The following is a 12,723-nucleotide window of genomic DNA, read 5'->3' on the forward strand; positions in this document are numbered from 1 at the left end:
AATTGTAGCTGCACTAATTTCTCTGTCTCCCTTAATTTGCTTTCCTCTAACAGAAAACTTCATTCTTCCTAAATACCTTTCCCCTCTCCACACCCTCTCTAATCATGAGGACAGTGACATGCACTGCTGCGACACATTGACAATCACATTTTACTCCACTGTATTTCACTTGGCACCACAGCTCAGCCAGCATTCGTGGGACACACTCTTATCCAAGAAATTGTTTGTGTTAAGGAAACATAGTCCATCTGCTTAGGAATACCAGAGTTAGAAGGGACAAGCCAGGGTCAGGAGATGGCTACCCTAACAATAAAAGCAACCCCATTTCTCCTACACTAGTGGGCGGTTCTGAATCAGGCTCACAACTGTGCGGGTGAGAGGCCTTTGCAGAACATGTCTCCAAACAGGCTTCAAACACGCCAACCTTTTCCTCCTAAGCAGTCTTGGACATGCTTCAACTTCATGGCAACTGTAGCTCATTTAATTCTATGCACCTATTGATAATCTTATACACTCATAATTGAGAGTCCTTAGCAGACTTAGCTAAGTAATTTCAAAGGAGAAGTCATGAGAGAGGGTATGATGTAAGTGAAGGAAGTGTCCAGACTCCATCCTTCTCATCCTCCATCTGTGTGCGCCACTCATATTATTCCTCCACTTTCAGTCAGGATTTGTCTTACTGTTTAGAGTGACCTTCTAGAACATTTCAACTTAAACAAAATAGTACAAGATCTGGCAAGATGGCTCAAGGAATGGGTGCCTGTTGCCCAGCCTGATTACCTGAGCTCATTCATACCCCTCCACACTTGGTGGAGGGGTAGAACCTCTAACCTCCACAAGCACACATGTCCACACACATACACATATGAACACACTCACACAAAAATTAAAGTGTAATAAAATTTAAGATAATAACAACAGCATAATCAGCAACATCTATTCCCCAACCCTTTTTCACAGAACTTATGAACTCACATTACTTTCTATTTATTTGCCAGCTGCCATCTCTAGGTGACAAAGACTCCTCTATGAACCACTATAGCCTTGATTTCTAAGTCTAGAGTACTTTTGCATTTTTATGTGCATAAAGAGAAAGGATTATAAACGGTTTATAGAGATTTCATGACTAAACTCTATCATATGCCACACATAGGGAGGACAGAGCTATGCTATGTTAAAAGCCATGACTGTGATCTCAGAACCTAGTTCAAACTATGGCTTCACCGAACCGCAGTCAGTGACCAAACAACGTAGCTCTTAGCATCGGGTTTTGTTTTTCTCTATCATGGATCTATATAAGAGGGTTACAAGACTGCATGTTCTTCGCATGGTAATTACACTTTGAAGACGAAGAAATGCTATCTGCCATCATCATTATTATAAAGATAATTGTCTCCTACTCTGAGGAAATAGGCAGAGAATTGGCAAATGTGATGTGCCTTCCATACATACGACACATTAAAAATCAATAAAGAAAATTTAAGGGGATGGTTGAGCTGTGATGAGGGGAAGGAAACATGGCAAACAGAAGAGGCCAGAGGACTGAAGACAGGAGGGAAGAGTCATGCCCGTGGTCTGGAAAATCTTCCATTGATGTCTGAGTTTAGACCTTGGCGATCAAACAACGGGTCCAGGATACTTGTTTTTATTTAAGAGACAGGAGAAGTCACAGCTGATCCAAAGTAGTGCTAACTGCCATGTTATTGTCCTTCAGGCCCCATTAGCAACTAGATGAAGGTTCTCAGTCCTTTGCTCCAGGTCAAGTGGGATCCTGAAGACTGACCACAAAGCCGACACCAGAGCTCCCTAGTGGATCTGGGGCTGGTGTTAAAATTGGAACCAAGGATCTGGGGTGAGTTTTAGTGCAGATAACACAGGATAGAAAGGAATGAAAGAAAAATAAAACAAACAAAAATAGGCGAAAAGAACTAAGAAGATGTAAAATGAATAAGATTAAGCATATTATGACATGGACACTTTCTTTGTCATAGATTTGAAAAGTACACACACACACACACACAAATCAATCTTTTAGAAGCCTAGGCCCATGGAAGAATTGTGACTCATAGTTACAAGGACCAAAGATGGAAAACACGATCATCAGAGTGAAAGTGGCCAGGCCAGAAATTAAAAATACAGAGTACCATTTAAACTTGAATTTTAGGTATTCTTTTATTACTATTAATAGGTCCCGTTCAATGCTACAAACACATGAAAACAGACACACAGACATAGATACATGAGTGCGCGCACACACACAGACACACACACACACACACACACACACGCACACACACACGCGCGCACACACACACAGAAAGATATTTGTAGTTTTCTCTACGTTCAAATTTAAATGACACAGCCTCTATTTCAATAGCAACCTTCTCTAAAGAACTGATTTATTCACCTAGAGCACATGACTAACAATTATCTTCAGAGAAAGGGTGAAAGAGAAGGGACTGCAGAAACAGTTCAAAGGAGATCAACCAGGATGTGCAACCTCAGGACCAGCACTGAGCAAAGGTGAAGTCAAGGAATGGAGAGAGCAGGAAGTGTCGTTGTGGAGTGCACGGCGAGTGCATCACATTCATTTTCAGGACATCTTGCCTTTTACATTTCCTTTTGAAGCTCCGGCACATCTCACCTTGACTCTCAGCACCCTAGCGTTCTCTATGAATACAGAAAATCGTACCATCAGTAATGCTTTAAAATGTCCTCCTGGGAAGGCAGCAGTCTCTCATGACATGAATAGATGAGGGTGCACTGATCTAATACACACAGGCAGTATGCCTACTATGCATTGTGCATTGCTGACGGGACTGGAAATGTTTACGAACTGGATTCTTGGAACCCTATAATTATAAGAATTCATAATGGAATCAGAAAATCTGTTTTCATCAATGCTTCATATGGCTCCCCAATGTTTAGAATCAACACATCTTCCACTATTTAGTAACAGAATGGATGTCAGTGTATTTGCCTTGAGGAGGATAAAAGAAGACAAATAAAAGGCAGAGAAGAGGCAACATTCTGTGAGATTTGACTGCTACCAGGTCAAGATTCATCTAAGCCTCTGGGCCACTAAGTGTCTCACATGAAGTTGTCTGTTTTGAGCATGGCTCCTTTCCCGCAGTCACCAGCTGTCCCTCATATCCTGTGCCTTGCAACACCTATTTGCAGGTTAAGTGCTATGAATTTGCAGATGTGAGTTTTCTCCATGGATATGCAGTGTGTGAATGCTTTGTCTCAGCACCATCCACGCACAGGATTTAGCAAGAAAGGGACAAGGTAACGTTGTTCGATAGGCTTCAACCCTGTCAGGAGGAAGGCATGAGTATCTATCACAGTGTCTTACCAAGGCTGATTAAAAACAGCCTTCATTCAGTACGCTAAGTTTGCCTCCCTGTTGAGCAGTACGCTAAACTTGCCTCCCTGTTGAAATAGGCCTCTATTTCTCCAGGCTCATGAGACCTAGCGGCCAACAGAAGGTGCTCTTGACTCACCGTGCAGCTCTGTTCTGCACAGTGCAGACACGGCCACTCTGCTCTGATACACTTCACCACAGTGAACTGAAGCAGACGTCTGTCTGCTCCTTCAGCGTCACCCTTACAGACCCCTTCGCTCTCCCAGCAAGACTTGATCATCCCCATCCAACCTCTGTGAAATACAAAACAAGGAGATGCTCTCACTCCCAATGTACGGGAAAACAAAATGGCAAATGTCATTCAACCCACTAGACCTTAGGCATCATGGGACAAGTGTCATCTCTTGTTTCTTACTCTAAGAGAGTACATGGAAATTGATCCTCATGCTCCCTCTGCCATCTTCCTACGTGGAATACCACATTCTTCATAAGTTTACCACTTCACCTCCAAAATGCAGGGTGCTGGGAGAAAGAAGCCCTACTCACCACAGCTTTGGTATGAAGTAAGAGTGAAGAATGGTCTAGGCTCTCCTGAGTGCTGGGCGGCAACATTTGAGGACCAGGTAGACAAGAATACTGGGGATGAGCCAGCTGACCTCTACAATAGCCTTCCACATGAAATACCTCCGAGTGGGCATGGGAGGGCTTAAATCTAGCAGGTGTCTTGGGGGGCAGACCCAGGAGGACCTGATCTTCATCTCAGGCCTCCACCGATGATGTGAACTTTCTTCATCAGCCTGGGGAGATGTTTACGTTCAAAAGGCCTTCTCTGTTGGCCTCTCTGTCACACAGTGCTTCTTTTGCAATGCCTTTTAGAATTTGATTTTCGAGTTCAAAACTCCAAAACAAGCCAAGAGTATAGCTCGGTGATAGACTGCTTTCCTAGCCTCTCAGGACCTTGCATTTGACCTATAACACAACAAAGCTTTCTTTCCCCTTAAATCCCTCCCCCAAATTTAAATTCACCAAGCCTGACAGCTATGAAAAAGCAAGAGTTACAGCTGAATGTGAACGTGAAAGATGCATATCAAATAAGCCCAGATTATTATAAGCCAAGATTATTTTAGTTTCATTTGGTTCTTTTTACAAGTAGAGTTTTTTAACCCATAAGAAATATTCTCATATATATATGTATATATGTATATGTATATATGTATGTGTATATATAGACACTCCCTTATAATAAACACAGAAGCACACTGTTCCCAAAATCTCTGGCGTGGCTGAGTAAAAACGATGATATTCTTAGTTCCTCACATGAGGGGTGGAAAAGCCTCCAAACACTCCAGGTTTTTTATAGCCCTGGCTGCTGGGTAACACTCACTGCAGTAGCAGCCCTGGATAGCAAAGGAGCCAAGTGATGCTAATGGGGCAAACAGAATGTAATTGCTTATGTGTGCTGGTTATATCCTGAAACAAATTGTTTCTTAATGCTGAGGTCAGACAGGGTTTAATTAGGAGAAATACAATTGGTGTAAAATTCTGCAGCAGGCAGCTTGTTTGGTGTCATGCCAAGTCAACACCTAGTCTCTCCAAATGGAAATTTTCATTAGAGGCCATTGGCAGGCCCAGTTAGGCTGAGTTTCAACTTTTCCAAGTCTCCTGGTAGTGAAAACCCGAAACTCAGCATATCTACTGCCTAATAAAGGGCCGTCCCCCTTGCATTACAAACACTGCATTTCAACATGTGCACACTGTCTTTCTCTGGTTTTCACATAGCCCGCTGTCCCAGTTTCCCCACTAACTACATACACACAGTTCCCACGGGAGCCAGATGAACTAAAGCAATCTTCTATTCTCCTTGACTCTTCTGTCTCCCCGCTTATCCCCATGCTAATAATATTTAATCTTGGATCAGCACATTATTACTTCAAAAATATTTTCACATGCATCAATTCACCCAATCTTACCAATAAACTGAGCAGTTAGTGAGCTTTATATTTATAGATAGTGACTTGTCGAAGGTCACATCTCTGATGGGCTAAAAATAGATTCCAGCCTCCCTCCTGCTTGTTGGCCCAGGATTTAGGCTAAACCACAGATCTTAGGGCTTATTATACATACTGAAAAAATAAGAAAGAGGAAATCCATATTTGCTCATGTCGATGACACACTTGCAAAGACACACTTGCAAGAACACTCTGTTGATTCGCTCCTTTTTTATTCATCTTATTCCATGGCCATAAAGATGTAAGAGCAAAGGGTATGATTATTCTAAGCTGCACAAATTTCCCCAAGATTTTGAAAACACCCTTTATTGGGCATGACCTGTTTTCCTATGTTCTTCACTCCGTATTCGCCTTCTGCACTCTGCAGTCTGGATTAATGCCTGTGGCGAGAGTACTGCTATTTACATTAATTTTAAGAGCTTGAATCTTCACACCTTCAAGGACAAGGTTTTATCAGTGTTTCTAATATAAGTCTTGTGTCAGGAAAGTGTTTAATTTATTTGGAAAATTCTACTTCTAGGCTGCTATTGTTTCTCTCCTGCTGTCTTTCTCTCCCCCCTTTTTTCTTTCCAGCTGAAGGCAGTTTTCATTACAGTGACAAAAACCCCACTATGTTAAAGAAAATTGCACAGAGAGAGCCCCCCAAATCCATCTACCCAACAAAAATCTAAGTCATTTCCCCCTGCAGTATCATATCAGCAGTGACCGTCATGGGTTTAAAGACATATGGGACCAAGTTTTCATTTTTATATGTGATTCTGAATTTGCTGAGACCTGGGCTCCTGGTGAGTTGAGCTACATTTCATTTAGGTGCTGGGCCTCTGGGCCCAAGGTAATGTGGCTGCTTAGGGTCAAGGTAAAGCTTGACAGGGCAAGCAATTACTAAACCATCCTTCCTCCTGGACCCTGCTGAGCAGAAAGGCCACAGGGAATCTCACTCTGAGGGATTGTTTTTCAACCGCCCAAGTTCTAGTTCCAGAGAGACAAGGAGTTACTGAGAAATTCTACCTGGTGCTGTCTGCTGCAAATTCCTTGTTGATAGGCAACTCTGCTTAGCCTCCTCTTCACCTTAGGCTGTGGTCCCTAGTTCACATCAGGCACGTGCCAGAAAGGAAAGGACTCTTGATTTGGCTGTATTTACATTTCACATGCCTGGTAATTAAACTTCTCTAAGTCCGGGAAGACGGCTCAATGGTCAAGAGCACTTGCTGTACAAGTGTGAGAGTCTGGATCCCAGAATCTAGGTTAAAAACAAACTCGGAAGTGTTCAGGCACAGGCGCCTGTAACCCCAGGGCCATCTGGATTAGAAACGGAGAGATAAATGCTGGACACCAACCTCACCCCAAGTTCACAGTGAGATCCTGTCTGCAGGGAATAAGGTGGGAAATGAAAAATCAGGGTAACCTGACTTTCCCCTCTGGCCTTTACATGTGTACTCACACGTGAACATGTGTGTGTGTGTGTGTGTGTAGGCAAAGTCATGTTAAATTTTATTTCATTTTCAATATATTAATGGAAATATTTGAGTATCAATTTTCCCTTCAAGTCCACGATTCTTGTGTGATATTATATGCTCGTGTGGTGGTCTGGGGACACACATGTCCAGTGTAGTCAAGGTGACTGCTTGATGACTACCTAGGCATGAGCATTGTCTTCATGTATTTAAAACGACCCAGGCTAGGCATGCCCCAAATGGCCTGCAGTCTTTGTCACTGAAGTTAACTGGTGACTCCACCCTTTCATTTTCTCAACCTAAAAACCCAGCATCCCTCTTCCACTGCTCCTCATCCTGCTGCACACCCCCATGGATTCTATTCTCAGAATCTCCCCAACTGCCAGTGTCTCTACAAGCACAGAGATTACGCTAATGGCTTCTAAGCCTGTCTTCCTCCTCCACTCGTGCCTGACCCCCATTCCTTACCTTCACACTGAGGTACCCAAGTGCCCCTTTGAAAACACATCAGATTATACACTCCTCCGCTCAGGACCTGCATTGCCTCCCTGCCCAACCCTGCTGCAGACTCTTCCTGTCATCTTCACCCTCCTGCTTCTCCTGACTTGTGTGTGGTCACATGCGCTATCAGGCTGCTGTGATCACTTACATAAAGGAAACATATTCTTTTCCATAGTGTTTGTTCTGGATGTCTCCTTTCCTTAAATGCAATTCTCCTAGCCACTTGCATGGCTGGCTCATCTCTTCTAGGCCTTGGCTTATGCTTTACCTTCTCAGCACATTATTCAAACTTAAACACCTCTGGCCTTATGGTCAATCTCTCCCTCGGCCGTCTCTATCTAAATAGCATTATAATTCTTCCTTCTTTTCTCAATGTCTTGTCTTGTTGCCCCTTCCTTCTATATTGGTATAGAAATCACTCACTCAAGGACATGAACCTTTTTTTTTGTCTCTGATTTACTGCTCTGTCCCTAGTTCATAGAACAATGTCTGGCACTTAGTGTGTGGTCAATGAGTGTTTGTTGACTAAATGAGATAAGAAGTTAGTCTCTGTATGAGATATAAAACAGATAAATAGTTTCCTGCAGGCTTTCAGTAAAAACTAATGATTCAGTGTGCCCATGCATGTGTCTCATGAGACTGAAAAGCTCTCTGTCATGGGATGCTCTTGTGGGAAAGAGTTTGCAGCACTACAGTGAACACTGAGTTGAGGGCCTGGCACATCGTCAACCTCTAAGGTCTTTTTCTACAATGGAAGTCCAGGATTCCTGCTCCCTAGTGAATTTTCTACCATTTGCATTCATTTATCAGTAGACCTGGAATAATCTTCCTATCTTCTTTTAGTCATTTAATAGTTAGAAGCAGGAAGCTATATTACAATTAAGAGTATATGCTAAGACATACAAATTGCAAACCCACTTATAGATTGTCATTTGCCTCAAAGGATCTGGAAATGCACCAAATAGGCCATTATTGAAACACTTGGAGAGAATGACTCACTTCGTGGAGGTAGAACACAGAGACAGTAACCAAACCAAACAGGTGCCTGTACAGTGTGGGCTCACACTAGGATATCTCATTTTTAATATATGCAACTTCTCTATAGCAGAATGAAGTCTCCACTTACAGGATGTTAGGGGACAATCACATGTTTTTTCATATCAACACTACACTGGGGGGAAAAAGTCATTTATTTAAAGGAAAAACTTGTATTCCTCAGGGTGTGGGGTCATTTGTGATGATCCACTGCTGTTATCACAAACCATGCCCCAGATGACTCAATGATGCTAAGTAAAAGATTAACATCCGTTTAGTGCCAGTGTCGATTTAGATATACTCTGTTAAATTCTTGCAAACTTACCTCAACTTTCAAAAGAATAAAACTATTTTTCCTGTTACAATTCACTTTGGAATCTGAGGAGATGGCTTAAGGTATAAGGCACTTGCTACACAAGCATAAAGGCCAGAGTTGGGATCCTGAGGGACACAGAGAAGTGCCAGGTGGGCATGGTGACTCATCTTTAATATCTCATGAGAGGCAAGACAGGGAACCCCAGAACAAGATGGCTAGCTACACTAGCTGAAGGGGCAAGAGAATTCAAATGAAAGATCTTGCTATGTAAGGAATAGAAGACACCTGACAGCAACCTGTGATTTACACACACACACACACACACACACACACACACAGAGAGAGACAGAGACAGAGAGACGGAGAGAGACAGAGACAGAGACAGAGAGAGAGGAGAACATGCATACACACATGCACACATACAAAAAAAGAAAAAGAAAAGATAGAAATTTTGGGAAGGCACAAGTAGCTATTCTGAGATACAACCAAACCAGGAAAATGCAAAGGTCTTAGGAAGCCAAGGTAGTTTTTTCTGACGCTAACTCAGTCTACAGGATAGTAAGGTCAAGAAAAAAATGGTGGGCCAGCAAGAGGGATCAGCAGGCAAGGGAACTTGCTGTGAAGCCTGACAATCTGAGTTCAATTCCTGGAACCTGGATGATGGAAGGTGAGAACAGATTTCCTGCACGTTGTCCTCTAACCACAGGTATTCCATAGTGTGTACATGCAAACACAAATGTGCATGAAAGCACATGCATGATAGATAATAAAGAGAAAAGAGTAAGAAAATCTTGTTCTTATCTTTCTATTGCCTTTTTAATGCTTTTATGGGTGTTTTCTGTATTAGCTCAGCTTTTCAAGGTCTATCCAAGGCATCCATATACACAGCAGAGATCCCAAGAGCCCCAGCTCCCTCGGCTCCCTCAGCTCCCGTCACTGACTCCACAGGGATGGATGTCTATCAAGACTCAGAAAGAACGTTCAAATAAGTTCTTGGATGTTCTTGTTATGCTTGGGGCTAGTGTCCTCCCAAGACCCATGTGTTAAAAGGGTCGGCCCTCCAGTGTGTGCACCAGTGTGTGAGATGTGGTGGAAGGAAGAAAGGGCATTGAAGTCACTCAGAATCTTGGTACCTTCCTCTCTTTTTTGCCTCCAGGCTGCTATGAGCTAAGCAGTTTGGGTGCGGTGTGTTCCCCAAAAAAATTTTTTTTGCTGTGAGACAACATGCCCAAGACCACCGACTGATACCACGAATCAAAAGAAACCACTCTTATTTAAATGTTGATTTATCTTGGATAACATTTTTATAGACAGAGAACAATGATTGGACAATGGAATTATGGGAATTTTAACTTCACTTTACAGACTTTAAAGAGACCTCACACCATACCCTACTTTGCATCTTCAGATGGCTAGCCTACATATGGTGCTGGCTGCTACAGTCACTTTTGGTTGTGGGGGTAGGAAATCAGCTCCCTCCAAAGGATGAGATGGTAATAATGTGCTATAATATTATCACAGCACTGTTCATTGTAAGTTCCCAAGAACAAGCCAGAGCATTCAGTATGTTCACTTGAGTATAGGGGAAAGAAGGGAGGGCCTATCCTCTTGCAGGAGGCAGAAGACAGAGGCAGACTAATGACCACATGGAATGGGCCCTGACAAAGCCTGCTGCTCATCCATCTACAGGCCAGGGTCAGAGGAGGAATGAATGTCCCTCAACAGCCTTCCCCAGAAGGCAGTAATCCAGGGCTAAGCAAAGCACCAGGAGCCTGGGTGAGCAAAGGATCCCTGAGACACTCCTATTTGCATTCAGTTCAGGGGAAGGAGTAGCTGTTTAAAGGCAAGGAAGGATTTTAGCTGCACTGGGAGCTTTGGCCTTTTCAGTGGAGACACCCAAGAGACTGCCTGTCAAACAGAAGTCTCTCGCTAGAACTACCTAGCTGAGAGAGCCGAGGAGTCAAGAGGGGTGGGAGAAAGAGGCAGATGAGAAACAGGAAGGCCCAGTTCCCACCCCACCACCACCAGTCTGAGAAAGATACAGAGAGAAGGAAGGGGGACCAGGGCTCACAGGGAAGGAATAAAGGAACACATGAGTAGCTGAGCGTCTCCACATGCTTCTCCCCCTGGACAGCACACTGTGGCGGAGCGTAGTTGTAAAAAAATTCATTAATTCAGTTCTACAAATAAGAAAGTGGGTTTCTTTGCATTTCCCCCGAGGACTCCATCCTCCCCGTTCTACTCCCTCTCCATCCTGATTCCCACTGCGACTGGCTTGTAGAGCTGAGGGATGGGAGGGTATGTGGCTGCTTCTTGCCTCTCTCCACCACCACCACCCCCCTCTTTAAAAATCCCGTCAAATCTCCTTGCCTTCAGTAATCCTTGGTATTCCCCCAGGAGCTGAGTTAAGATTTAATTGTGAAATTTGCATAGTAACTCAGCAAATAAATTCTCCTGTCTCTCATAGACCTTTCACTGCAGAGGGCCATTTTAGTTATAAATCACTTGCTTCGAGATCCCAACTGCATCAGCATTTTGCACCTCTTGAGGAGAGTGGCAGGGGAGAGCAAATGCAATGCCAGGCACAGTTAGCATTTGGCATTCTGATCTCTGTGTAGGGCAGTGGGAAGCAGAGGCTGGGGTGAAGGGGTAGCTAACAAGGGCCACCCTTGTCTCTGTTGTCCCTCTAAGGAAATTTTGCCTGGTGTAAGCTTGGTCTTCTAGTCAGTCTTGAGAACCAATACACCTCTTTCCCTGGGCATTTACATGCTAGAAAAGCTAAAGTACTATGCAGAAACCACACATGGCTATGGCAGTGGTCTTGTTCAGCTTGTAGTGAAATTGCCCACAGATAGATTAGTACAGTCCGATACATGGGGACTGACTCTTTTAAGCCACTGTCCAAGAGTATCATCAAGATTGCAGAGGAGGATATGTCCAGTTTAGTGTATGTCCACTGGAGGTCTGGTACTCCATCTACAAAGGGGACTTGTGTTTGTGTCTCCTTTCCCATAATCTACCAACACCATGACTGAAGGTTCTAGAATGTAAGACATAGGTGTTTGGTTGAATCTGATTAAAACAGATTTTTTTTTTTACCAGAGAAAGCAGAAGTATCTTTAATTGAACATCCCTGGAACCCAATCTCATTCTTTTCCCTCCACTGACCGTATTGCATTCCTTTCTTTTAAAATAGTTTATATATTTTAATTAACTTACAAAATAAAAGGTTTCCTTGTGGCATATCGTTTATTATTTTAATGCCCACACCGTCTCTTTCCCCATCTCCACCTTGCCATGCTGCACCCTTTCCCTCCCAGTCTCCCCCTTCCACTTTAGTATCTCATCCCGTGTTGTTTTGTTTCTCTCCCTCCATCCTTCAGTTATCCTCTCTCTCCCTCCTCATGGGCCCCTTTCCAGGTCCTCTGCTTCTGTTTACACTGACTTACAGCAGGGAATCCATGCTTAACAGTTAGATACTGGGAGCGAATGCCAGAGAGAACATACTTTGTGCCTTCTCCTGAATGTGAGTTTCCTTGTTTAATATGATGCTCTCCAGTTCCTTCCGTTTTCCTGAAGATTTCATTGTTATTTTTTTTAGTACTAAGTAAAATTCCCTATCTCTTACATCTTCAGAAGGGGAATGGTGGTGAGTGGAGGCCACCACTGAAGCATGACAGTACCCTTTGCCCTCTTCAACGATCCAGTCTCTGGTTAGGATGAGAGCTCAGTGGGAAGACAGCCATGCAAGAACTTGAACCTGAGTCTGCATTCTCCGAGCCCATGCAACTCCAGGAGTGGCAACCCACATCTGTATCCCAATATCCTATATCAATGTGGGGGGTGGAGACAGGAGAATCTCTCAAAACTCATGGGCCTACTGGCCAGGCATAAAGAGCAGCTAACAATAGAAGATTGCCATCAGAAACATGGTATAAGGTGAAGACTGACATGCTAGGCTGTCCTCTGACATCTACAGATGCACTGTGGCACATGCGCGTTCCCCAACACACACACACACACAAACACGCACACACACACACA

At 43.5% G+C, this 12,723-nt stretch overlaps 1 long non-coding RNA gene across 1 annotated transcript in view; it reads right to left on the bottom strand.

The window, feature by feature from the left end:
* Positions 1 to 2,153: 2,153 nt before the first annotated feature.
* The window catches only part of LOC110340120, a 43,038-nt gene continuing 32,468 nt past the window's right edge, over positions 2,154 to 12,723 (bottom strand). Inside the window, exon 4 of the long non-coding RNA XR_002381904.1 lies at positions 2,154 to 2,670. This is a non-coding gene — a long non-coding RNA (uncharacterized LOC110340120). The remainder of the gene's footprint in view (positions 2,671 to 12,723) is intronic.

Source organism: Mesocricetus auratus, unplaced genomic scaffold, assembly GCF_017639785.1.
Source record: "Mesocricetus auratus isolate SY011 unplaced genomic scaffold, BCM_Maur_2.0 Super-Scaffold_100018, whole genome shotgun sequence".
Lineage (NCBI taxonomy): Eukaryota > Metazoa > Chordata > Mammalia > Rodentia > Cricetidae > Mesocricetus > Mesocricetus auratus.